This window comes from Lepidochelys kempii, chromosome 7 (assembly GCF_965140285.1).
Source record: "Lepidochelys kempii isolate rLepKem1 chromosome 7, rLepKem1.hap1, whole genome shotgun sequence".
Lineage (NCBI taxonomy): Eukaryota > Metazoa > Chordata > Testudines > Cheloniidae > Lepidochelys > Lepidochelys kempii.
Window position 1 is genome coordinate 113,695,831 of NC_136386.1, and position 27,653 is coordinate 113,723,483.

Consider the following 27,653-nt stretch of genomic DNA (forward strand, 5'->3'; position numbering starts at 1 on the left):
GGGCCTGAAGACAAATTCTTTCACTGCACGGAGGATGCTCTTCAGTTTGCATTGCAGGTGTTGGTCCTAGGAAAGACTAATGGCACGGAACATGGAGACTAGTTCATCTTACGTATAAGATGAAGTGCTGGGAGCTAAGACACCGGAGTTCAATCCCAGCTAGGACACCCATGTATGTCTACACTGCAAAGAAAAACCCATGGCACTGAGTCTGAGCCTGGGTCAATTGACTCGGGCTTCCAGGGCCCAAGCTCTGAGGCTAAAAAATAGCAGTGTAGATGTTCCTGCTCAGGATGAAGCCTGGGCTCTGAAACCCAGGGAGGGTCTCAGAGCCCAGGCTCCAACCCGAGCGGGAACATCTACACTGCTAGTTTTAGCCTCACGGCCTGATCACACAAGCCTGAGTCAACTGACCCAGGCTCGGATTCAGCGCCACAGGTTTTTCCTTGCAGTGTAGACGTACCTTTAGTGCCAAGGTACTCGAGTCCCACTGAAACCAGACTGAGGCACCAAACCTGCTTTGGTGCTCTTGAAAATCCCACTAAGTGCCTAAGATACATCTTTAAGCACCTAATCCATTTGGAAATCTGGCCCTAAAATCTTATGTGACCTTGGGTAAATCCCTGCACCTTTCTGTGCCTCAATTTCCCCATACACATAGTGGAATACTGCAGTAAGACTCCTCAGTCTACATTTATTGATGTCGAGATCCTAGGTAGTGGTATTCCAGAAGCGCTAAGTGTTATCATTATCCATCCTACGGGTGTCATGGAAAAGGGATTCTCTTATCAAGTGAGGTATGCAAGAACCGTCTACCATTTGAATGATGGACTCTGTGTTCTCCCACATAACCTCAGGTCGAGTTACAAATGTAAATGGGAGCACATCCAGTTGACAGCTGGAGGAAGAAAAAGGGTCTGATTATCATCCTCATTGCCAGGGGGTGCAAATACAAAAACAAAACCCACCCTTTACACACACTATTTAGAGTCTCCAGAAACACTAACCTCATTACAAAGACAAGCACTGACCCTAACCTCTCACATCCCACATGCTCATGACCTGATCACAGCTTCATTACCTAGCATTCCTAAACAGACCTGTAAACAAAAAAAGGTCTCAGAAGACACAAAGTGGTTAATTAGATCTGTCCTGATTAACTTTCCCTCGCCGTAAGCAGAGGCCTGTGTTTATACAATGGGTGATGAGAAAAGGACACAAACCTTTTATTGAGGGTTACCCAACAGCAACATACCATGATGTTTCCAAAATGGCTCGGCTAGGATGACACCGGAAAAAAACCCGGGAGAGAGAGAGCAGAAAGATCACACCTTTGCAACTGATGGAATGTTGCTTTTTCTCTCCTTAGAATTGATCGTCATGGGAATAGCAAGGGCCAGAAGAGGAGACGTGGAGAAGAAGGGGCATCACTTGGTGCATTGGAGGGCAAAGGATCTTCTGGGGGTTGGATGTTCTGCCCCCTTCCTAGTCAAACTCAAAATACTCAACCTTTCACCAAAGATCTCAAAACGTTTGATAAAGTTTTCAAACCAATGGCAAGCGGTGTCTACTTTAACAGTGAAAACTCTCTCAAGAGTTCTGACTGTCCTGCTGCTCACTAACCATCTCTAGACAGCATAGGCCTGTATTCTAATTCAAGGCTTCCCACAGCATGTGGAGGATCCTAAGCAACGCAAGACAAGCAAGGCTCCTTGCAGCTCTCTCTGGCCCTTGTTATGGACACCCAGCTTCTGCTTACCCAAAGCTGGCCACTGCAAAACAGCGAGGGAAGAGATTGTAGGAAAAGATCCCTAGAGTGGTGCCCCGCTACCCAGCGACACTGTATCACAAAGGGACAAGGAGTGAAAAGAGGGTCATGGCCTTGGCAGCGCTAGTACTGGAATCATCTATCACCGTCAGTTGCTGGACAGTTGGCAGCTCTCTTGCATGCAGGGGTAAAAATGCATCTACCCAGGTAGCACAGGTATGAGGCTGCCACTGTTCTTTACGCAATTTTCTAGTTGACCACATTTAGTGTTGCAGGAACGTAAATCTCAGATCCGAATGCAACGGCTCAATCACAGAAACTGAGCGGATGGCAAAAGCCTTTACATATTTTACCCTGGATACTTGCTTTTTCTCAAGTAAATAAACTAACACCAACATTTAGCTCCGTTTGTAAATGCTGTCCCTTTGGTGGTAGATCTTACCTTCCTAGCAGCTGGGAGGGAGCGGGTACAGTAACACCCTAGTGGGGTCGCATGCAGGTTGAAATGGTTAAGATTCCAAACTGATATATAACCCCATGAAGACAAAGATGTAAAGAGAGGGCATGTCAGATGTCAGATGTCAGTTGGTTTTACCATTCATCAGCTTTAAACCCATCACTTATCAGAGCCAGAGGGAATGCAGGACTTTGACCTTAAGTGATAGATGACTGCAGATGGGCTTCGGATGCCACCATCACTAATGCAACAGAGCTCTGGCTGAGCCAGTTGCTGAGCCCAGATCTCCTTCCACCCCAGTCCACAAGACCATCCTTTGTCCTCCATCACTTATTTGGTCCATCTTATTGAAACTAAATGGGGGGAGGGACAGTGTCTTCCTACATGTTTGTACTGCAACTAGTTCAATGGGGCTCTGGTCTCGCTTGAGGGCCCTGGGTGCTCCTGCAATACAACTAGCAGCCGCACTAAGTGTCTTATCTGAAGGACCTTACTAATGGAGGGCCAGGTAGCTAACGTCTGCCATTACTGTAGGCTTCTTCCACTAGGCAGTGGTAGCCACATCCTGACAGTCTGTCCCAATCAATCACCATCTCCATAGCTGTCTGGGAACTGTCAAATACACTGACAGGTGTCAGAGGAGCAGCCGTGTTAGTCTGTATCCGCAAAAAGAAGAGGAGGACTTGTGGCACCTCAGAGACTAACCCATTTATCTGAGCATGAGGTTTCGTGAGCCACAGCTCACTTCATCGGATTGCATCCGCTGCATCAGCTGCATCCGATGAAGTGAGCTGTAGCTCACGAAAGCTCATGCTCAGATAAATGGGTTAGTCTCTAAGGTGCCACAAGTCCTCCTTTTCTTTTTGTCGAATACATTAGTTATCAGTGAGCAGATAAAGGAAATAGCTATCTGGGCAGGGATTGGCTTCTGAAGCAAAATTATGTTCTTGGAATCAGCTTCAAGATGAGCAGTTCTACTGGTCAGTGATAGCGTGGTGGTTGTTTTTGTGATGGGAACACCTGGTCTGTAGGAGCTGGACTGAGAGGAAATTTTTTGCTTTTTGTAAGGAAATTTTGTTTTGTTTAAATGCAAAACACAAAATTAGCTTGTAGAATGATTGCTGCAAATTAGAACTAGCCAAGAGCTCAGTAGGAGTAAAAACCAAAAACCAGGACTTGACATTTAAATGGATAAGGAGAATATCCACAGTAGGATAGTAACATTATGTGTGCACATACACAAGAAGCTTGTCGGGATATAAACCTTCATGCCTCAGGGCATAAGGCACCCTCTAATTGACAAGGAGGATTAGGAAAGGAACCTCTCCTCTGGGCAGGTTATTCCATAATTGCTCACTTCAGGATTCTTGCACCTTCCCCCAGAATGTCTCATACCAGCCACTGTCAGAGGAAGGATCAGAAACTAGATGGATTGTTGTAGAATATATGGGCTAAAGGTATTAACATAACCCCAGTCACTGTCCAAAATTAAACAGTGTTAAACAAGGTTCGGGGTTTGGTATACAGACCTCGGGCTGCTTAGAACCCTAGCACACACACTATTAAACATCCTTGTAACCTTTTATTAAAGATGAAGAAAAGAAGGAAAAACATTTTAAGCATTTGAAATGTAAAGTATTAAATACTTTAATATTTAAAGCTTTAATATTTAAATACTTTAATATTTAAAGCTTTCATATTAACAGCATCCCTTGTTCCCTTTCCCTTTGGCCGAAGAGTGTTTTGGCCGAAAAGCCTCCTGTGTTTGTCAGTCTCTTAGATCAGGGGTGGGCAAACGTTTTGGCCTGAGGCCACATGGGGGTTCCAAAACTGTACGGAGGGCTGGGTAGGGAAGGCTATGCCTCCCCAAACAGCCGGGCCCCCGCCCCCTTCCTGCCCCGATTATTCCCCTCAGAACTCCCAACCCATCCAACCCCCCCCGCTCCTTGTCCCATGTCCGCCCCCTCCTGGGACCCCCTGCCCCTAACTGCCCCCCCATCCAACCCCCCCAGGACCCCTCCCCCAGCCCCTTTCGGACTGCGGCCCTGCGAACACGGGCGAAGGACTCAGGAGGAGCAGAGGCAGCCACACCGCTGGGGAGAAGCAGCGGTTTCCCCTTCAAAGCGCCCCTTCTCTCCGGCCGGCTGCGCGGCCGCCCGGTGCTCCTCCTGAGTCCTCCGCCTGTGTTTCCCGTGCTCCCGCCACCCGCGCCACCCACCTGCTCCCCTGAGGCTGCAGGTGAGCCTCCCTCCCTGCTGTCCCCCGCCTCTGCAGTGGGATGCACCTGTGCTGAGCTGCCCGGGTGCCCGGCCCTGGGGCCCCCTGTTGCCCGCCCGGAGCCAGCCACACCGCCTCGCTGCCCGGCAGGAGCTCACCGCCCAGAGCACTAGTGGGGCAGGGGAGGGGAGACGGCGAGGGGGGGGAAGCGAGCCTCCCCGGCTCGGAGCTCCAGGGCTGGGCAAGACAGTCCCACAGGCTGGATATGGCCCACGGGCCGTAGTTTGCCCCCCTCTGTCTTAGATAGTATCAGAGATGCTACCACCTCCTTTTGCAGAAAAAGAGAAGTTAGTAGAGAGGGGCTGGAGCAGCTGTTAAAATCTGATCCCGTTTCACCCCAGGTAGGGTTTGGGATTCAGCTGGAGCCAGCAGAGATGGCAGTTTCATCTGGGTCCCTCTCTTTGCCCTTCTCTGGTCAGGACATCTCTCAGGATCAGCACATCGAAGGCCTGGGGTCCCAGGAAACGGTGGGGGTGGCAGCTGGGTGATGTAGTTATACCAACACAAATGTGTAGTGTCAACCGGACTCAGACTCACATGGTTACATTCTGTCAAATACAACCGGAGGCGGGCTCAGGAGCCCCAGATTCCCATGGAGCTGTGCGTGTGCTTTGAACATTGGCTGGTTTCCACCGCAGAAGTGGCTGCGTTTCAGCGATTGATAACTTCTCTGGACTCCACACTTCCCTCCCAGGCGTGGTGGGAGTACAGCTGGTTGGGAAAAGGGTCTCGTTTCTGCTGCACACCAAAAAAAATGTGTTTTTTTGAAGAAAAAATCAAAATGTTTCATCTTCTTTGACAGGAAAAAAAAAATCAAGATTTTCTGCAGAAATTAGACACTTGCCACCAACATTTTCATTTTCCCAAAACCCCAATTTTCCATAAAAAAAACCCAAAACAATTCTGACAGCAATTTTTTAGCCAGCCCAAGCAGTGAGCCTACTTAATGTTTGCAAAAGTGCTTTTGAGTCCCTGGAGAGAAAGAGAGAGAGGGGCCCTAGAATGAAAAGTGGAATTGCAGAATTAAAGTTAATACTACCCCACTGCTAATCATACCCAGCATTTCTCTAGTGCTGCTCATGATGTTCAGAGTGCTTTACAAACATTGCCTAATGCTGTGGTTCTCAACCAAGGTCTTCCAGCGGGTACATCAATTCATCTAGATATTTGCCTAGTTTTACAATGGGCTACATAAAAAGCACCAGCGAAGTCAGTACAAACTAACATTTCATTACAGACAATGACTTGTTGATACTGCTCTATAGACTATACACTGAAATGTAAGTATAATATTTACATTCCAATTGATTTATTTTATAATTATATGATAAAAATGGCAACGTAAGCAATTTTTCAGTAGTAGTGTGCTGTGACACTCTTGTATTTCTAGGTCTGATTTTGTAAGCAAGTACTGTAGTTTTTAAGTGAGATGAAACTTGGGGGTATGCAAGACAAATCAGACTCCTGAAAGGGGTACAGTAGTCTGGAAAGGTTGAGAGCCACTGGTGTAATGAATCCTCCCTGTCGCATGTGGTGTTGCCAAATTAGCAAGCTCAAAGTATGTTTAAATAAAAGAAAGTAAACACAAACCATTACTTCACTAAGGAAGTGGTTGTGTCCCTCAGTAGCTTCCAGGCCCAGTACATGCCAAGAAGGTAAGATTATGTTTTGTTCTTCCCCAAGGGCATGATTACTTCAAGTTAATTCCAAAGCATACGTGACTTAACAACCATGGAAAACTAGGACAAGACCCTACTTGCTACCAGATGTGACAGGTGTGGTGGGAAAGGAGAGAGGATATTCCAGGTTGCTTCAGTACAGAATACAGACAAAGATGTTTCAATGACACTATCCTACCTCAGGTGTAAATGAATTAATTCTCCAGTGCCCAGCTTGATTCTTGCTGGGAGAAAATGAACTTGAAAAACAACTCATGGGCTCAGCAGCAGTGTGTCAAACGCTCCTCAGCAGCAGTGGGTCAATGTCAGCTCCAAGATTAGCATCAGTCATACAACCTCAGACAGCGTGTTCATAGGCACGACGCTGTGGGTGCTCCAGCCCCGGGGAAAATTAGTGGCTGCTCTGTAACCACCGGCAGCAAAGCTCCCCTCCCTGCCCACCTCACCTCCTCCCCTGACCACGCCGCATCCCCACTCCTCTGCCTACCTCCCAGCGCATAGCAAGCTCTGGGAGGGAGCGGGGAGGAGCAGGAATCTGGGGCGCTCAAGGGAGGAGGCAGGGCCGGGGTGGGGATTTGAGGAAGGAGCTCTAAAAAGGGGCAGGGAGGGAGCGGAGTTGGGGCGGGGGCGGGGGCGGGGGCAGGGGCAGAGCGGGGCGCCAATGGGTCTGTTGGCTTGGGAAGTGAGTGGGAGCAAAGGGCCTTTAGTTTTTCTTCCCTGGTGTAAAAACAGTTTATGGCCAGGGTTTCAAAACTGTATGCATGCAATCCTATGTACACATGCTGCAGGATTAGATAAAAACTGGTCATTTGCACACAGATACCAAACTGGTGCTTACAGTTATGGGAATCAAGTACACAAATTAAGTGTGCAATGTTTTGGAAAATCCAACCCATTGAATTTGTAAAGGGTTTTTTCCCAAGTGTCTTTTGTCACATGTAAAATATCGAAATGTCCTTTTTATAACAAGTGAACCAAAACCAAACCCTGGATCCAAAATCATCAACACTGTGCGGAAGTGGATCTAGAACCAGATTCCAACTTCGGAGCTGAATTTAGGCTGAACCAAATGGATCCAAGACCCAGGGAAAATGCAGACCTGGAATGCCTAACTTGAGCAGGCATTTCTGTGAGATGGAGAAAAATATAGCTTACAGTTAATGTAACCTACTGCTGATTTTTTGTTGAAATAGCATGGCCATTATGTGGTACTGTGGGAAATCAGAATAAAATACCCCAGTAAGTTCACCATTACTACAATGTCGGCCAAATGCTTAATACTGTGCACTGCTTTATTGCAAACCCACCGTCCGAGTCTGAGGAATCAGTGCTGAGGCATGAAGAGGCTTATTTGAAGGTGCCAGCCAGTAGCTTTAATTAATTACCACCTACTCTTATCTTGGCTCACAACAAAAAGAGCTGGCTTACCTCAAAACCCTCCTGGGTCTATTTATAGAACGAGAGAAAAAAAGATTATGGTGTGTTTTTATTCAAAACATCTGATGAACAAACCAAACTAGACTTCCATAGATGGGATATTATGTTGCTGATTCATTCCAGGCATTGTTTTTTTGAAAGGAATGCAACATTTGGCCTGAGTAAGAAGTAACACAGCAGCCCAGTGCAGCCAAAAACACAGATTTTTAGTAGGTTGAAGTCTTCTTTCAAATGCAGATCTGACTTCTAAGATAAAACCAAACAGTTGATCTCTATTCCATTAGCTTTTTGGCTGACACAAAACAGCTGCTTATTCTGATCCTTTCAATTCCTCTGGATTCATCCCCCCCACCAGCCCACACACACGTTCTCTTCTGAAATTTTAAGAACCTATTTTCCTGGGAGCGTGTGGGGGTGGGATGAACACCACATTAGCTTCTTAGAAACAAAAGCACTCAGACATAAGACACAAATGCATGTGTTTGCTTTTGTTGGCAGCTTCCAACCCCAGATTTAGCTTGCTCACGACAGGCAACAATGGAAGAACAGAAATTCAGTTCAAAAAGACAGCCACCCAACAGACACTCCCTCATGGCAGCTCTCCACAATGCCAAAAGCCTGCCCGCAGCTCCACAACCTCTATCACATAACTAAGAGATGAACATGTTCCTCTGCATTCTTCGCCTCCAAGGGTCACAGTAACACTTCTGTGAAAGGAAAGGACTTCAAGATTGCTAGGACATTTCAAAATGGTTAAATATATACACACGCACATATATACACACACACACAGAGTGATGAGCTGCCAAAATCTTAATAACCGGTTCCCTCCTCACCCCACAAGGGGGTCATGGCCCGCCCCCGGGACTCCTGCCCCATCCAACCCCTCGCGTTCCTTGACGCCCCCCCTCCCAGGACCCCTGTCCCATCCACCTCCCTCCCCTATCCCCTGACTGTCCCCAGAACCGGGCAGGAGGGTCTCGTGGGCCACCGTAGGGGGTGTCCCACCCCACCCTGCCCCTAAGAACCAGAGGGACCTGCCGGGGGGGTGAGGTGGGGAGTCCCGGCGGTGCTTACCTGGGGCAGCTCCCAGGAAGCATCCGGCAGGTCCCTCTGGCTCCTACGGGCGGGGTAGCATAGCTGGGGGGGGGAGTAGGGGGAGTGGCCACTCCCCGCACTGATCACATCAAAAGTGCTGCCTTAGGGGCCGACTCCGTGGGTTCTCCAGAGCTGGAGAGCCCCCACCGGCAGCTCCCCACCCCGCACCCGGCCCCAGCTCACCTCCGCTCTGCCTCCTCCCCTGAACGTGCCGCCCCGCCCTCCTTCTTTGCCCACCCGCCCTGGCTTCCCGCGAATCAGCTGTTCGCACGGGAAGCCGGGGAGTGCTGAGAAGCAAGTGGCAGCTTCGCGCTCAGGCCCAGGGAGGTGGAGGTGAGCTGGGGAGCGATTCCCCTGCGCGCCCCCCGGATTACCTGCTGCAGCGCAGGCAGCCCTCCTCGTGGCCCCCCGCCCCAGCTCACTTCCGCTCCGCCTCCTTGGGCCTGAGTGCGAAGCCAGCGCCTGCTTCTCAGCACTCCCAGGCTTCCTGTGCGAACAGCTGATTTGCGGGAAACCGGGGGCAGGGTGGAGAAGCAGAGCAGGGCGGCGCGTTCAGGGGAGGAGGAGCGGAGGTGAGCTGGGGCCGGGCGCGGGGTGGGGAGGGGAGCTGCTGGTGGGTGCTCTGCACCCACCAAATTTTCCCTGTGGGTGCTCCAATCCCTAAGGCGCCACTTTTAGCCAGTTGTTAAATTTAGAAGCCCTTTTAGAACCGGTTGTCCCTTGCGGGCTTCTAAATTTAACAACCGGTGTGAACCGGCTCCAGCTCACCACTGTATTATATATATATTTTGTAGATCCATCATTTCTAGCTTCTCTGATCCAGTTTCAATTGGACATGCTTATTCTTCACTTCCTGTCCAAAATGGTTATATAGCATGGTTGCAAACTGTCAAGTAACTACCATGGCTCCACCCTAGATATGCCCGCTCTAAGTGGCTGGCCAATAGAGTTGGGTGGAAAATGAGTGCGTGGGGAGAAATTTTCAACTTTTTTGGGAAAAAAAAGTTTTGAGTTTTCAATTTTTTGTTGAAATAAATAAATAAAAATGCACAGAAATTTACCACAAATTTTTGTTTAGCTAAACCCCAATTTTCCACTGAAAACGCAGGTGGTTTTGCTGGAAATTTTTCAAGCAGCCCTACTGGTGAAATAATGATAACTGTGCATAAAACAGGTCTACACTTACATCCAGCTGGGCCCTGTTTGGGCTTTGGATCTGGCCCTATAACAATTAACAATACCTGAATTTAGGACCTTTTTTGAGCCCAAAAGCTAGTGCTGGATCTTCCTGCATAGTTTGTTCCAGTGGACATCATCATGCTACTGATTTTGCCCACCATTCGAGCGGCAGGCACGTTTCCACAAACATCTGAACTTTGTGTTGTGACAGATATATGCAAGACCTCTCGGGGCACATATTAGTGGTGTAATTAAAACTGTGATCACTTCTAATTGTCAGGGGCTTTCCTGGTCCTGCTTGCAAGCGGGGGCTCTGTAGGGAAGTGTGCAGCGTGATCTGGGACTAGCAGCAATCAGCTCTGCAGCCAGCCAACCTAGAGGAAGGTGGGATAAGTGGTGCTTCTGTTTCAGGGAGCAGCCAGCTTTGTTTATCTCTGGTTTTGGGGTTTGCGTGTGTTATTCTGGATTCTAAGAATAAAAGTAGTGCTACCTTCCAGCAAGAGTATTTGATGTTTTCAATCTAACTCTGTGAAAATAACATTTTGCCCTTCTTTAGCGTTTCAGGCAATAAGGATCTCCCTGAAGCAATCTATAGCTAAGTACAGGATACCAGGAATAAATGTTTTGCTGAAGTGCCTGAACCAGAGGGATGTAGCAATCTATGTGAACTCAATCTCTTAGGTTAAACTAACTACAGCTGGAAAGAAATAAACTAGGCAAACAATATAATTATTCCAAGGCTGTGAAAACATCTACGTGACTGAATCATGTACCTTGCTAGGAACTATTAATCCAAGGCTAGAATACACTTCTGGAGATTCCAGTGCAATTACTGTACTCTGCACAGCTCCAAATCCTTTAGCTTTTCGCAATGGGTTGTTCACGACTGTGAATTCTATTTCAGACGTTCCCGTCTCAGGGGCTGTCTACACGACAGCGAGAGTTGTGATTCCCAGAGCAGGGCAACAGGCTCAAGCTACCATGCTAAAAATAGCAGTGTGGACATTGCAGCACTGGTGGAAGATCAGACTAGCCATTCAAACTCAGATCCAGGGGGCTGGGTGGGCCACCCAAACTTGGACCCAGGATACCGGGTTGGCTTGGACTGAGGTGACTAGCCCAAGTGGCTGCCAGTGCTGAAAAATCCATACTATTATTTTTAGCTAGCTAGCACAAGTCTGTCTACCCATGCTGGGTATCAAACCTCCCAGCTGCAGTGTAGACATATCTTCAAGGGTCTGTTCCTCAGCACAGAAGTTATTTATACGCAATGTATTCTTGCAGGAGCAAGCAGGCAAGATCTGGGCCAATGTGCAAGAAGCACACCGAAGAAATGAGCATATGGAGGCCCCCTGGCCTGATTCTCCGCTTCTCTACACCTTCTGTAATCATCTACACCTGTGCAAGGTGAGTGTGAAAAGTTAGTGATAGACACTCACCTTACATAGGTGTGACTATCCCCAGTAAAAGGTTGTTGAGAATCAGACCTCCTATATGTACAGTATCTTTGCAGCATACTGCAGCAGTGTGTGTAAGCAAGGAGATGGGTCACTGCCTTATTTCTTAAAAATGCATCAATCACTCTCTTTTTAAATGTGACTGAGATATACACGTACACCCCCCCCAACACTGATCAGTAATGGGTCAGAAGGACCCTTGACTGATTGGCCACCTGGTCCCATGAGGATGCTGACTTAGGTCAAATGCCATTGAGCAGCAGTTACAGTACAGAAAGCCATGCAGCCATCTGAGAGGCGACAGAGACGGCACAGCTGGAAAGCCTGCACTGGTAGCAACAGACCGCCAACTAGTCGCTTCTGAGCAATGCAAAGCCTTTGCCGTTGATTAGAATGCTGCTCCTGACAATACCAATCATACCTTAAAATGCAAACACATCACTGATCAGTATGGCAGAACAGGGCTCACAGGATCATGAATAGCAACACAAAGTCAGTCCAGTGGTCCATCTAGATTGGTATCTGTCCTAAGCCAGAGGCCAACCTATGATATTGCAGAGGAAGATGGAATAATCCTCATAAGTCAGTCAATTCTACCATGTACATAGGGTGCAGAGAAAAAGTCCACTTTTGCTCCCTTTAGCAACCAGCTTAGATCCTCACACCTGGGACTGATTATCTGAATCTTGGCATACATGATAAAATGATTGGTCATAAGGGCTGTGAGCCCCATTAGAAGCCAGTCTGGGATTTTCCTCTCAGGCACCACTCCTACAAACTTACGCTCTATTAAGCATATAGCATAAGTGTTCCAAGATTGGGGCCTAGGGCCTATTCCAAAGCCCATTAAAATCAGCTTGAGCCTTCCCATTGGCTTCCATGGGCTTTGGCTCAAGACTGTTTTTGAAACATACAAATGGGTATTTCCATCAGGTTAGCTGATCAGTCTGCCCTGCTCTGAAAAAGCCAGTAAGCCATTTACACCCATGAGAACCTCCCTGGCAAGGCTGATTTAACTCACGTCTTTCAGATGATGCTCTGTTCAGGTTATCCAACAACTAAGTATCCTGGATACAAGAAAGGACCACAGGGGATTTGCTTAGCTCATGAAGCATTTCTGTACCAGGCTATGTTTGTACATGCTCCCAAGTACATTCACATCAGAAGTCAAACGTGTAGCCAGAACATAGGTACTGGGATTGTTCTCTTCCAGAAAAGACACCAGGAACAAAAATACAATCAGAGGAGGTGGGTTTTCTGCGAAACTCCTCAAGTGTCCCAAATAAGCCATTTTCATTGTTTCTAGCTAACAGCTCATATTCACCTATCATCCGCCCCACAACCTCACCAATATAAATGGGAAGAAAACTCTACCCTTCTCAAGCACCTTTCATTCCAGGCTCTCAAAATCCTTTACAAGCATTATCCACTACAATGCAGCTCTTAGACAGGTATTTTATCCCCACATGGCATGTGTGGAAACTGAAGCACAAAACTAGGGCTAGGGGACTTGCCCCAGGGCACAATACCAGTTTGTAGCGGAGCTGAAAACAGAACCCAGGAATCATAGCTCCCAGACTCCTATTATAAGCACTAGATCTTACAAGCAGATATAGCTGCCAATCATGTTTAAAATAGGTGTGATATGGGGTGCTTTTTTTAAATAGAATTCAGGGTCTACATTTCCATTTGTTCCAGGTGAATGTGTCCCTTATGACCACAGGCAAGAGCTCTATAGTTGGCCTACAATACCGTAACACATTGAGGCATAGAATAAGTTCAGCCATAGGCAATTGATCAGAACAGATGTGCCATTCTGATTCCTACTAAATTCTTGGTGGCCAGACAATAACCATCTAGCTGACTGCTCTCACCTGCTAACTAGATCTGCTGCTGGCTGTGGAAAGATGTAGGGTGCATGTTAACACTTAAGCCAGGACTCTCACGGAGTGTACACTGAATCATCCCTATGGATCCAATCCTGCAGTCTGTGCTAATGCAGAACTCCTACTGACGTAAGTGGGCAGCCAGTGAAAGAACAGAAATTGCAGGTTCAGGTATTGGCATGAGCCCAAAGGGAAATGCCTTCCAGCTAAGTCCAATAGGAGCTTAACCAAGGTTGCCTGAGCTGAAAGTCAACTTTATATTTCTAACAGTTAAGCAATGCACTTTAAAAACCATTGTTAAACTCCCATCAACTGACTTGGCACATGCTATAATTTAGGTGTGCATAACCTAAACATATATTCTGTTCTAAACCCACTTGTTCCATGAAGTCTGCCAACTACAGAGACCACATACCACTCTCTGTGTGTTCTGTATTGTAATGCTCCCACTCCTGCCTTTAAGATTGCAGCCGAGGGTACTGAGGGAGTTGGCTGATGTGATTACAGAGCCATTGGCCATTATCTTTGAAAACTCGTGGTGATCAGGGGAGGTCCCAGACGACTGGAAAAAGGCAAATATGGTGCCCATCTTTAAAAAAGGGAAGAAGGAGAATCCGGGGAACTACAGACCAGGCAGCCTCACCTCAGTCCCTGAAAAAATCATGAAGCAGGTCCTCAAGGACTCCATTTTGAAGCACTTGGAGGAGAGGAAGGTGATCAGGAACAGGCAACATGGATTCACCAAGGGCAAGTCATGCCTGACCAACCTGACTGCCTTCTATGGTGAGATAACTGGCTCTGTGGATATGGGGAAAGCAGTGGATGTGATATATCTTGACTTTAGCAAAGCTTTTAATACGCTCTCTCACAGTATTCTTGCCAGCAAGTTAAAAAAATATGGACTGGATGAATGGACTGTAAGGTGGATAGAAAGCTGGCTAGATCATCAGGCTCAACGAGTAGTGATCAACGGCTCGATGTCTAGTTGTTAGCTGGTATCAAGCGGAGTGCCCCAGGGGTCGGTCCTGGGGCTGGTTTTGTTCAACACCTTCATTAATGATCTGGATGAGGAGATGGATTGCACCTTCAGCAAGTTGTAGATGACACTAAGCTGGAGGGAGAGGTAGATATGCTGGAAGGTAGAGATAGGGTCCAGAGTGACCTAGACATATTGGAGGATTGGGCCAAAAGAAATCTGACGAGGTTCAACAAGGACAGTTGCAGACACCTGCATTTAAGACGGAAGAATCCCATGCACTGCTACAGGCTGGGGACCAACTAGCTAAGCGGGAGTTCTGCGGAAAAGGACATGGGGATTACAGTGGATGAGAAGCTGGATATGAGGCAGCAGTGTGCCCTTGTTGCCAAGAAGGCTAAGAGCATATTGGGCTGCGTTAGTAGGATCATTGCCAGCAGATCGAGGGAAGTGATTATTCCCCTCTATTCGGCCCACATCTGGTGTACTGCATCCAGTTTTGGGGGCCCCACTACAGAAAGGATGTGGACAAATTGGACAGAGTCCAGCATAGGGCAACAAAAATGATTAAGGGGCTGGAGCACATGACTTATTACAAGAGGCTGAGGGAATTGGGCTTATTTAGTCTACAGAAGAGAAGAGTGAGGGGAGATTTGATAGCAGCCTTCAAATATCTGAAGGGAGGGTTCCAGAGAGGATTGAGCTAGGCTGTTCTCAGTGGTGGCAGATGACAAAACCAAGAAGCAATGGTCTCAAGTTGCAGTGGGGGAGGTCTAGGTTGGATATTAGGAAAAGCTATTTCACTAGGAGGGTGGTGAAGCACTGGAATCTCCATCCTTAGAGGCTTTTAAAGGCCAGCTTGATAAAGCCCTGGCTGGGATGATTTAGTTGGGGTTGGTCCTGCTTTGAGCAGGGGGTTGGACTAGATGACCTCCTGAGGTCTCTTCCAACCTCTCACCTCCTATGATTTTATGATTGTAAGCTACTGACAATCATAGTAGGGATCTTATTATTTTTTAGCACAGTGTAACTACTATATAGTGCCATGTATCCTCTCAATAAAATACTATTCAGTTCATAGACTGCAATATTGTGTTTTATGGACTACAACTCTCAATTCTAATTTTGTGGATAAAGTTTTAAGACTTATTACAAACAGTATTAAAAACAGCATTAATATAACTAGGTCTCGTCAAAATAAAATCACAAGCTAGATCTTTAGCTGTTGTAAATCAACATGGCTCCATTAAATTTAATGGATCTATGCCAATTTACACCCAGTGAAGAGGTAACCCATGTCTGTATGGTGAACAATGCCAAGACAAATTGCAATTGGGAATACATACGTGTAGAACTACTTTATAAACTAGAGGTACTAAAAATCACCCACTAACTGTATTAGTGAGCTGTAGCTCACGAAAGCTCATGCTCAAATAAATTGGTTAGTCTCTAAGGTGCCACAAGTACTCCTTTTCTTTTTACTTCTACCTGAAGTTCTAGTATTTTACAATCTACACTTGTGCACCATACTATTCCTATATATTATGTTGCCGACTATTTAGCCTTGCACAACTCTGCAAGAAAATACTTTGATCTACATGTTTTGCCAAAATAATGCAGGGTACTGAACTAGCCCACTATCAGGAAGAAAAATGGAGCTAGATAAATTTCAGAGTAGCAGCCGCGTTAGTCTGTACCCGCAAAAAGAAAAGGAGGACTTGTGGCACCTTAGAGACTAATTTATTTGAGCATGAGCTTTCGTGAGCTACAGCTCACTGCATCGGATGCATTCAGTGGAAAACTGAACGCATCCGATGAAGTGAGCTGTAGCCCACGAAAGCTTCTGCTCAAATAAATTTGTTGGAGCTGGATAACAACAGAACAGTCTGGTTGCAGCTTCATGTATTCCAGGTGTGTTTGGCTTAACAGAACCCAAACTGTGGAAAAATCCATGAAGGAGGGGAGAGAAATCTAACTTCAATTTGCTTTTTCCCCCATATATACAATACGCCCAGAACCCAGGGCAAGGAGCATGCTCGAAATACGCTGATCTATACCGTACAGCATTGCGCCAGGACACAATGTCCGGGTGGAGTTTCTTCTAACCTGTACGTTGAGTGAGAATTTCTGCTATCCTTCTTGCGGTGGGTACATTTCTGCCCGTGCCCGTGCCCTCCCCCCTCTCTCGGGGGCTAAACGCCCTCACTAGTTTCGGAAGTCCGCCAAACTCCCGCCCGGCGCGTGGGGACACCGAGCAGCCTGCAGCCGCCCCAGCAAAGCGGCAGAGCTCGCTGGAGCCAAGCGATCCGGCCCTGGCTCACCTTACAGAGAAGGGACCCATGTGCCGCACGCACCCACCCAGGAAGCCGGCACGTCTCCCGCCAGGCAGGTACCGAGGCAGACAAGGGGGACAGGGATTTGCCCGGGTCACGCCGCCCTGGGTCGGGAGAAGAGCCTTCGTGCCAGACAAATACCCCCCTCATTGACCCCCCCGCCCCCGCCGGGCTTGCGGGCAGGGCCCCCACGCGCCCCAATCCCGGGTCTTTTGCCTGCTCAGCCCCAGCAGCTGCACCCAGAGGGGAGGCTCCAGCCTTTTGTCACCGGCGGCGGGGCGGGTGCAGCACCTCTGCCCAGACACCGGTTCTAGTGCAGGTAAGGGGGGGGGGAGGGGAGACGCCAGACGCTTGTAATTTACCAAGTCCGCCGCGCTTGCCCGCGGCGTCCCCGATCGCCACGGCTCCGCTCCCTGGGGAAGCTAATGGGCAGCGACCCGTCCGACGGAGGCGCGGGGGAGCTGAACGCAGCTCCCGCTGGTTATGCCGCTTGCAGGTTCGGAAGCGCGGCGCTGCCTTCCCCCGGCCCTCCCTCTTCTCTGCTGCAGGGGGCGCTGCGGCGCAGGCCGAGGGGGCAGGTGCTGCGCGGAGCCAAGTCAAGCCGGGGAGGGGTGGGAAAGAGAGATCTCTCCGGACTTTTCCACCAGCTGGGTCCGCAAAGCCAGGCCAGGGCCTGAGCACTGAGCAAACCACTCTCCGCCAGAGCCTCCTCCTTCCTGGCGGCTTTGGGCAGCCTAGTTTGAAATGCAGGTGCCTCTGAGCATGCAGAGGATGACCTCCAGTGCAGGGCTTCACTACCCAGAGACTCAGGGACCTTTGAAGTATGAAATGCAGGGCAGGCCTGGTAACAAACAACTGCACCCCAGGGCAGGGGGAATGGGGCAGCAAGGGCTGTCTTAAATGCCTCCCTTGCATCCAAATTCAAATAAATGTGAAGAGTAGTCGATTGTATCAAATATCAGTAAAAATGGGTATTTTCCGGTCCCACTGGCCCAGGGATTAGAAGCACAGTTGCCAGTAAATAAGCACCCCGACTTTCACAATAAGTCAAAAATCAAGGCCAAAACAAGCCAATCCCTAAGAACCCCAACACTCTATGTGACTAGATCCCCTCGGCCTGCAGGCTGGGACTGTGGTGGGCCTGCTGTGCACCCCTGATTCTCTCCCCTCCTTGCCTCTGCTTGCCCCCCCAGGAGCTGATAAAAAAAATAGAAGCAACAGGTTACAACAAGCAAAAAACTAGCCAACAAGCAACTCACAAGACAACTAAGCCAAAACCAAGCCCAATTTCTATGGGGTTTTTTGCTGGTTTGGCATGTCTGATCAGAACTAGGATGTCAAGCTTGTTTCACTGGTTTCTGACTCTTTTCTCTGGTGGTTCCTCTGTCCTCTCCCCTAGCCTGCACTGGATTTGGCATGGCTGTAGAGCTCTTGCAATGCAAAACACTTGTAGAATAAGGACTGTACTGGTTAAATCCAGAGCCAGTCTGTTGTGCTGGCTCCGTGTGCCACCCTTGCTTACTTCTCATTCAGTGTCTCACACACTAATCCATGTGTTCATCAGCAAGCCGTAAGGGAAGAAGTTACAATTTGCAGAAGGGACATCATCAGTCATTGGCTAGCAGAGCAAAGTTGGTAGGCTGATAAACTGATACAGCCACAGAAAAATCATGGTCTCCCTCTCCCTCTGCAACAAAGCAGTGCAGTGCTCATTCCACTGTGCTTAGTGGCCCTAACCCAGAGGTAGCCAACCTGTGGCTCCGGAGCCACATGCAGCTCCTTGTATGGGTGCTGCTTCCGGGGCTGGAGCTACAGCCATTACCTTTCCACTGTGCCAGGGGGTGCTCATTGCTCAACCCTGGCTCTGCCCCAGGCCCTGCCCCCACGGCCCCGGCCCCTGTCCCCAAGCCTGCCATGGCCTTGGTCCTCCCCCACAGAGGCTCCTGCACATGCGAAACAGCTGATTGCAGCAGGCGGGAGGTGCTGACTGGCAGGAGGCGGGGGGATGCTGGAGCTGATGGGGGCTGCTGACATATTACTGTGGCTCTTTGGCAATGTACATTGGTAAATTCTGGCTCTTTCTCAGGCTCAGGTTGGCCACCCCTGCTCTAACCCATCTGGGGAGATTTGTTCCCAACTCTCTTTCCTACTCTTCAAGTTATTATAACTTGGAGGATACACCCAACAATTGGACCACCCCTTTTCCTGTACATCAAAGCTCTCAGTCTGTCCCTTCCACATTCCCTTAAACCCTATTCCTTTTCAGAAGTGCTCTCCTCAATACAATTTACTCCCATTTTTGTATCTCACCGTTACACTTTGGATTATGTTCCTCTAAATTATATGATTCTGAACTATGTGCAAGTCTGTCTGCCCTCACTCCAACATGTGTTTGTGTCCTGATACCACATAACTTTAGGGGTTCTACTATCACAGTTTATGTCAGCAAATGACTGAGCTGTTAGTTTAATAAGGCACTGGCTCCTCCAACTCACCAGTCCCATGTTAAGATTAATATATTTTCAATTTAGGTGGAAAATTTTAAATATCAGTTTTATATTTCACTGTTTTTACATTTCTCTCAATGTAGCCATTAAAAACCGGAGAGGACAATTTAATTGTTTATAGTCCATTTCATTATCACGTTCTCATGCCTAGCACCCTGCAGCAATAGCAGGGTGTGAACACTACACAACATTTGGTTTAATTTCCCAAAGAGAGTTTCAACATTCAAAAGTTTAGGAAACACTGCCTTCAGCCATGTTCAAAGATCACTCATGTTTTTGTATTAAGCTAGCAACTGATCTAGGTGATAATTTTCAACACTCTTAAGGTACCTTGGCTTTACATTTAGAGAACGGAATTAGCCCCTAAGGTTGAAATGAAACAAACCCACACAGTAGAATATATTTAAAGCTAAAGTATCCAAGATTGTCTTCATGTACCAGAACAGCTTACAAAGTCCTCTATTAGAATGCCCTGCACTATGGTCTAAAACTTGTATGATAGCAGTGGAAGAGAAAATGTACGTACAGCTCAGCTGTGGCAATGGTTCACAATGGGCTCTGGAATCAGGCTGTTTCTTCAGCCTGCTGTATGACAAACAGCATGCAAAGTAGCAGCAGTCGACTGTGTCAAAGCAGACTGAGAATACAGCATTGATCTGATGAGCAGCAATTCCTCTTGGGCACTGAGTTGCCCCATTTTCCCAGTTGAACCTGCAGCCTCTGCAGCTCAGGGACACTATGTCAGATGAAGAAGGCATACTGAAGGCATACGGAAATTTAGAGGATGACAACACCACAGAAAGAAACAGATGGGGTCTAAAAGAAAGTATGTTACCTCACGTTAATAAAAAAAAGGAAAGAGTCCTGCCAGAGCAAGGATGAATTCCAGTGTCAAAATAAAGGCAAGACATCATCTAGAGAAGAAATAATGCACTGTTCTGGGAGCCAGGAAGTGCCTGAATAAAATTTTTTGGATAAAACTTTGCCAAAAAACAAAAAAACAAAAAAAACCAAACACGCAGTCAGGTCAACTGGAACATTTGGCAACTTTGTATTGAATTTACCGCAGTTTTGGTCAAAACAAAATCAGAAAACTCAAAAGATTTAATTTTTCCAATTCAAAACAACTTTTCATTTAAAAATTTACTTTGTTTTATATAAAAAAGGTAAAGAAATAACCTCAACAATTCAACAAAAAATTGTTTAACCCAAAACAATTGTAAAATTATTTTTGATTTGGCCACTGAACAGAAAAATTGGTTATTCGCACACCCTTAGTCCTGAGTTCTTTTGCTAAACTATGGTACTGACTTGTTTTGTGACTTTGACCAAGTCACTTCATCTCATCCTCACTTCATCTATGGGTTAAAATGGGGTTAACACCTACCTAGTAAACAAAGGAGCTATGCAGATTCATTAGTTAATATCTGCAGAGCACAGTAAGCCTATCTAAAGTACGCCTACTGTTCCACTGGGTGACAATGAATCAAGAAAGAACAAAGAATGTGCATTAGACAAAACTTTTTCACAATCATAAATGTCTTCCTTTTAAGCGTCCCACAGTCTAGTAAGACCTGACTGCAAAATTTATTGAGAAGATGTAGCAATGTTAATTCTTGTGTTCCAGAGCTGTTGAAACAGAGTGGAACTTGGCTGTGCTCTTCTTTACATCCACAAGCAACGTACAATCTACTTTTTAACAGGAGTTTGTTTGCTTCACGTAGAAGCAGTTAACTATTCTATTTCTATGCCAATTCTCCCTTTAATAAAATACCTGAAGGAAAATGCTCCAAAATAGAGCTGATTGGACAAAAGTGTATTTTCCATGAACTTTTTCAAATTAAATCAAAGTCTCAATCTGTTGGATTTTAGTGGAGTTTTTCAGCTTTTTAACAAAAGATTAATATTTCTCTATTTTCTCCTCCCTTCTCTCTCCCCTCTTCATTCCCCTGCAAAAAAAGAGGAAGAGAAGGTAGAGAAAATATTTTGAGTTTTCTATAACTAAAACTGAAAATTGACCAAAATGGCAGTTTCAGTTGAAAAGCTACTTTCAAGTAAATTTCAACCAACACAACTCTAGAAATCAGATCAGATCTACATCCCTTATTTAAAGCTTTCACATCCCTGCAAAGGTTGCTTCATTTGAGGAAGGGTGGTGTGTCTACTCTTACAAGTAATTTCAGACGGTCACCATGCCCATCTCTTTAATAATGGAGGTCTGATTATAGCTTCTCTTGGACAATATGCTGCTGCTCTTGGATCAGCTGATTGTGGTTACCTACAGTAGACTACAGGGTAATATCTGATCTAAAAATCAATGGCAGATTTAGCATCACCTTAAGGGGGAGCAGGATCCAGTCTTCTACAGTTCACTACATTACAGGACCTTTCCATGTTCCTAAGACCAACAACTTCAGTACACTTTTAATACTGAAATAATTATAAACCGTCTTATCCCTCCCCACCCCCGCCCTTCTCTAAGAATATACTGGGATCTATTTAAGTGTATTAGCAAATTTATTCCAGTAGCAGGAGCTATATTTAATAGGCAGTGGATTCCATTACTAGATCAAATCCTCCTTATTCTGTTTTCTTTTCTGGGTATTTTAGGATTAAACTGTTTTTAATTGACAACTCCAATGACTGATTACTTTTCACCTCCTGGATCTATTTAATACCTTACCCTATAGTGGAGGGGAAACTGATTTTAGTTTTAGGAATAGGTTTCAGGGCTCACTGAATTCTTCAAAGGAGCAATACATAAAATGGTAAAGTCCACAAGAAACTCTACACCTCACGCCTACAACAGGTGAGTGAATTTGAGCCATAAGTATACAAAATTAGGGATATCTTTCATTTTCCCCACCTTTTAAATTATTAATACAAATACTAAACTAATACTTGGCATTCAACTAACTTTTCAAAAATGCTATTTTACAGATTAGTCACTGCAATGTACACCAGAGGTAGGTCTCAACCTTTTACAAATGGGGAAACTGAGGCAGATGGGTAAAGGCACTTGCCCAAGGACAGAGGGTGTATCACAGGCTGGAACCAAACACTGAAAATTGGGAATCCCTGGCATCCATATATCTTATATGATACAGTTTAAATGCTGCCAGGGAGAAGTCAATTAGCAAGTAAGCTCCATTTACTAGAAGAAATCATCAATTTGGGATCACTTTAAAAAAAAAAAAGTCTCAGACTCAGTGTTCTCATCTGTAAAATAGGGACGATACCTACTACCACTCATGGGCCCTAGTGAATAATATGCTCCTATTATAGGAAGCACTATACTAACACATAAAAGACAATTCTTGACTGAAGATTTTACGGTTTAAATCACTGTCCACAACTAATTTTTGTCTGAAATTAAATAATGAACTATTTGAATCATCGCCATCACTTTAAAATGCTTCTCTTCTTCCGTCTCTCCCACGCCCCCCCAGCTGCTAGGCCTGCTCCAGATTCTTCAGCACATCACACGTACCATTTTCTTTTTAAGTGGGAGATTAACAAACTCCTTGTGCCCTCTTTGGTTCCCACACAGGACATACAGTGGAATACATCTTACCGGGCCACTTACAGGACCAGCAAAAATTGACTGCTGGGAGCAGAAGCAATATCTGAAAGAGGAACAAAAACTGTAGGATTATGGCAGCAGTGCTCTCTCTATCCTGTGTAAAGCCACACCCTGGAGCTGGTAATACTCCTTACAAAAGACATTCAAGAGAGTCACAGTCCTTTGTTTAGGAGAAAGGACAAGAGGAGTTTAATAAAGAACTAAATTTATTGCAAGCGGAAAAACCCCTTAGTGAAGAACTAGACACTACAAAAATAATGCACAAGAAAGAAAATAATGAAAGAAAAACAGATTGTATAGGGGAGGAAGAAACTGAAGAGAGGAAGAAAATATGGAGGCAAGATAAAAAGGTTTAAGAAAAACTGTGAGACATTTAAACAAAGACTGTGAAGCAAATTATACTGAAGGGCCACTTCATTCACCATTGAAATGCAATTACCTCAGTCCCAACTGTTTGACAGTACACAATACTGCACAGTTTAGAACTGAAACAGTGACTGTCTTCCTCCATTTGAATTCGGAGGGGGGAAATACATGTAAGTGGAAAGCAATTACCTGAGTTATTTGCCCAAAACACTAGAGTTAACACCTCTGCTTTTCAAAGAAAGATATTACTATGGAAACTCTCATAAGCACAAGTGTCCAGGACCAGGGTTTTGTGTCTAGCAGGACATGTAACTCCATGGTGCCCCAGTGGTAAGAAAAGTAGATGGCACCTTCCTTAAGTCACCAGTGAAATACCACCACTTATTGGAAAATTCCTATTCAGATACTGACATGGCGTGAGACTGGTCTGATTGCAAGATCCAATGAAAACAGCACAAAGCGTTACAGCGCAGACAAGGTTTAAGACAAGAAAAGAGAAGGCCTGTTGAAAGAAAATATGGTCTCGTGACTTGTGTTGAAGGCACTTGACTGGGACTTGGGTGCCCACAACTGTTACTTAGAATGTTGGCATCTTCTCCGATTTTAGATGGAGACCCTGCTAGCTAGCTTAATATACATTTTAAGACTGTATTGCCCTCCTTTTTCTCCTCTTTCTCCCTCCGCAGTAGAACTGGTTTTATTTTTGTTTTCTAATGAGTCTGGTATTGTTCACCTGTGTACTAAGGGTAGAAACTTATAAATGCATAAAGAGTAATAACAACATACAATTGATTGGATACAATATTATGCCTTGCAACATTAAGATAGCAATTCACTCCTTTTCCACAAATGTACAATAGACAGCCTAAAATTTTCAAATACTGTACAGTAGGAAATGTTAACAACTTTTACAAAAAACACCACAGCATACAGTTTACCGCAGACATTGCCTAACAACCAAATGCCATCCATGAGTTACTTACTGATAGCCAACCAGTCATGGAATCTCTGACCGGCTACACCCCACATTCTAACTCCCTTTCTGGAAACATGTATGGTTTGGTATCTGGAGTTCACACAATAATACCATGAGACTTTAGACTGTAACTACTGCAATTCAACAGCAGCTCAACTTTGATCTCCCATTTTATTTGATAACTACCCTTGTATGTTTTTTCATATTGTTGTGTTGGACAATACATTAGTACCCAGAGTGAGACAGAGGTCCATTTGTGATGCACTACTTTGTGCCAGTAACTCGTCAGGCCTGGCATGCTCACTGCACCTAACACACTGTTGTCAGGATATGTACCCAATAGGGGACATGTAGCATATCACTGAAAAACTAACACCACACCGGTCTCTAATATTCTTGCATGATGTATGTATGAAGTGTGCACAAAGTTATGGATATGTTCTTAATATGTTTGGCAAGCAATGCATAATCACAGGGAAGGACTACACTACAGCGGGGATCGACGCTCTGAGACCAAATCACCAACAGTCGATTTAGCAGGCCTAATAAAGACCTACCAAATCAACTGTAGATCTCTCTCCAGTCGACCCCTGTATTCTACCTTTGAGGAGAAGAGTAAGGTAATTCAACAGGAGACTTTCTCCTGTCGACCCCCCACGATAAATCAACCTAAGATACATCGACTTCAGCTACATTATTTACGTAGCTGGAGTTGAATAGCATAGGTCGACTTACCACGGTAGTGTAGACATAGTCATAGCTAATAATCAAGGGACAAGACAACATAGTGTCAACACCCCAGCAGGAAAATTTGGGCTATAAAGATGAGGGTCTGGAATTCAACTACAATAATATCGTATACAATTGGTTGTATTATAAAAGTGCATCAAGTAAGGTCTATTATGAAAGACTAACACAATGAAATGTATGCACTAACACTATATGAGAAATTATAAATACTCACTAACATTATGCTTTGAAGTCTGTGAATAAAAGGTATTTGAACCATGCAGGTCATGTGTAGTTGATATACGGGTACTATCCCAGACAGAGGGAGGGAAGGAGGTTATCAATCTCCAACAAAATTCAGCAAGGTGTGACAAAAACAATGGAAGACCCATTTACATACAAATCAGCAGGAGGATGGGTCCACAGAAAGGGAAGAACAGCATGAGATGATCCTGAGTCTAGGGACAAAGCAGTGAATTTAGAGAAATATAAAGAGATAGAAGAAGCCATCTTGGCATCCATCACGGGACATACACAAGGGGCCAGAGCTCTTGCAAGCTGAGAAAGATGGGTCCTTCAGCCAATGGGGTTGTAGTTTCTGGGAACGGAATATGGGTGAGAAACCTGCTGATGCAAAGATCTTTCACTTAGGAAAACAAGGTAAAGTAGCACCTTGTACTTCGGTGGAAAGTCCTGACTGAAAGTCAGTATGTATGTAAAGAGAAAGATTGGTAAGAAATCTACCTTGAACCAAGGCTGTAGCTTGTTAAGTCTTAGCCACTAGCAAGCGTATTTTTACTTTTGTTGGTTTGTAACCCATTTTAACTTTATTCTTTCTACTTCGGTTAAGTGATACCATGTCCTTTGTTAATAAACCTGTTTTATTTCTTACACTCAACCAACTCAGTGCTGAGCTTGAAGAGAAGGGTGAATTTACCCCAGTTAATAAGCCGAAATGTGCTTTTGTCTCTTTAGAACAAACCACCCTTATTAATCCTCTGAATGTTTCTGGAGACGGCTGGATGTTTTCAGGCAGACAGTTTTGAGGAAATTCAGAACAGGCGGTGTGTTGGGGTCACTTGCTTAATAGTAACCAAAGCTGGTGGAGACAAGAGTGTGGCAGTGGTGCTGTAGGCAGGCTGCTGGATTCAGAGTTGCTGAACAGACACACAGACACTCAGTGCATGCTTGTATGCTGGCTGGGAGTGTCCAGGCTGGGAGCTACAGCCGCAGAGGATTTTAAGGCAGTCAGGGTTACAGGACAAGTGGCAACAACTTCTCATTGGTCTGAGTCACACCCCAAAACGTGACACCCATATTTGTAAAACACACATGGTATTAATTTAAAAAATAAAATAGATTTCAGCTTATTTTAAACCTTCTGAGTCTTTCTATGCTGTGCCATCAGCAATACTGTACTTAGATGAGCCTGGGTGATCACAACATGAAAGTATCACAATCTGCTATTAACTGAGGTCCTATTTTGTGACAAGCGCTTTCTACATACCAACTTGCACCAGCAGTTTAACAAATATTTTTTGAAGTCAGTTTAGTTAAACTCATGCAAACCCCTATGTGGATACATTTAAACTGAGTTACAACTGACCTGTGATCAATTTAGCTTTAATCAATAAGGAATAGATTAAGTCAACTGATTGTGTCCACACAGGAGTTTGCAACTGTAACTAAAACTACTTAAAATAATTTTGCTTAAACATATACAACTTGTGTTTAGACAAGGCCTCCAATTTTGGAACTTAAGCTGTTCTGCCTGTGTGTTGTGTTTTAGCTATATAGCTTAATTCAGCCCCCTAGGGACAGAGATAACATCTTCCTTTATAATAGGTCTAGTACTGAGCACATTGACAACTCAAATAATTTTGGGGATTTCATTAGAAACACTACCTTGGGATTATATTAACACCTGACATCTATACATCAATGACATTTTAGAGATTGCAACAGAAACCTATGAATTTCCTTCCTATATTAATATTCCTAGCAATCATTAATGGGGTTCTCTTTTGCCAGGAGAGGGAAAACAGGGGCTTTTCAGCATTTCAACATGGAACCCAGAATATAAAAGCCACAGCCTCTTTAGTCCGCTTCAAACTATGTGGTAAAATTCAGATGGATACAAATCTTTTAGATTGAAGATGGACAGTTTCAAATTTTGAAGGAGATATAGGCTGCATTTAAAGGACAAAATGATAGTTTTAATATACTCTCAACATTGGCATTCAGGTTAACTCCATTCTGTCTCAATTTCCAAATAACCCATTTGTGATATGCAAATTTGATGGTAAAAATATAAATAAAAATAAATCCAGAGACACAGAGACACATTCTGCCTTTGGATGTGTGCATATAAATTCCTATTGACTTCAAAGAGAATTGCATTCAGTGGCAAAATTTAGCCCTTAATGATGTAAACACCAGTTTTGGAGAGAAAAAGGCAAGGGCTTAATTTTCAACAGATTAACTCCGTACAAATGAAAAGAAATCTAGACCGTGAAATAGCTTTATTACTCCTGGTAACATACAAAGTATGTGCAGCGTTTCAAGATTGATCTTTGAAATACAACAAAAATGTAGCATCCTCAAATTTAAAGCCGAGCAAAGTTTAAATAAGGTGACAATAGTATGAAATGTACAATTTGTTCACACCACGCTTACATATTACCTGCATCCGGCAGCTCAATAAATACAAAATCATGTGAGGAACAAGCTTAAGTTCACACTGGTGCCACACAATCATGAAAGGGGGAAAAAGACCGTTTCCAAACTTTGAAAAGCCTTCATGGATAAAACTATGATGCTTCAGCAAGTGGGATTTTACATAAAAAAGCACTGGAACAGAACCATTTACGAGGAAAGATTGTAATTCAAAACTCATATATTCAGTATTAATTGTACAGTCTCTCCGTATACAGTCCCATACATTT

The 27,653-nt window shown here is 45.1% G+C and overlaps 1 protein-coding gene and 1 long non-coding RNA gene across 4 annotated transcripts in view; one reads left to right on the plus strand and one right to left on the minus strand.

Annotated features, from left to right (window-relative positions):
• Positions 1-17,058, minus strand: part of VWA2 (von Willebrand factor A domain containing 2) — an 80,597-nt gene extending 63,539 nt beyond the window's left edge. For 2 of the 3 annotated variants that reach the window (XM_073354301.2, XM_073354299.2), the window contains exon 1: positions 16,910-17,058. The gene's annotated coding sequence lies outside the window, so the exon portion shown is untranslated. Of the gene's footprint in view, positions 1-5,039; positions 5,097-16,909 lie in introns of those variants that run through there. The other variant, XM_073354300.2, reaches the window with a different exon arrangement.
• On the plus strand, positions 16,473-24,989 carry LOC140915020 (uncharacterized). The gene is made up of 2 exons (XR_012160072.2): positions 16,473-16,599; positions 22,605-24,989. It is a non-coding gene; the product is annotated as an uncharacterized LOC140915020 (long non-coding RNA).
• The last annotated feature ends 2,664 nt before the right edge of the window (positions 24,990-27,653 follow it).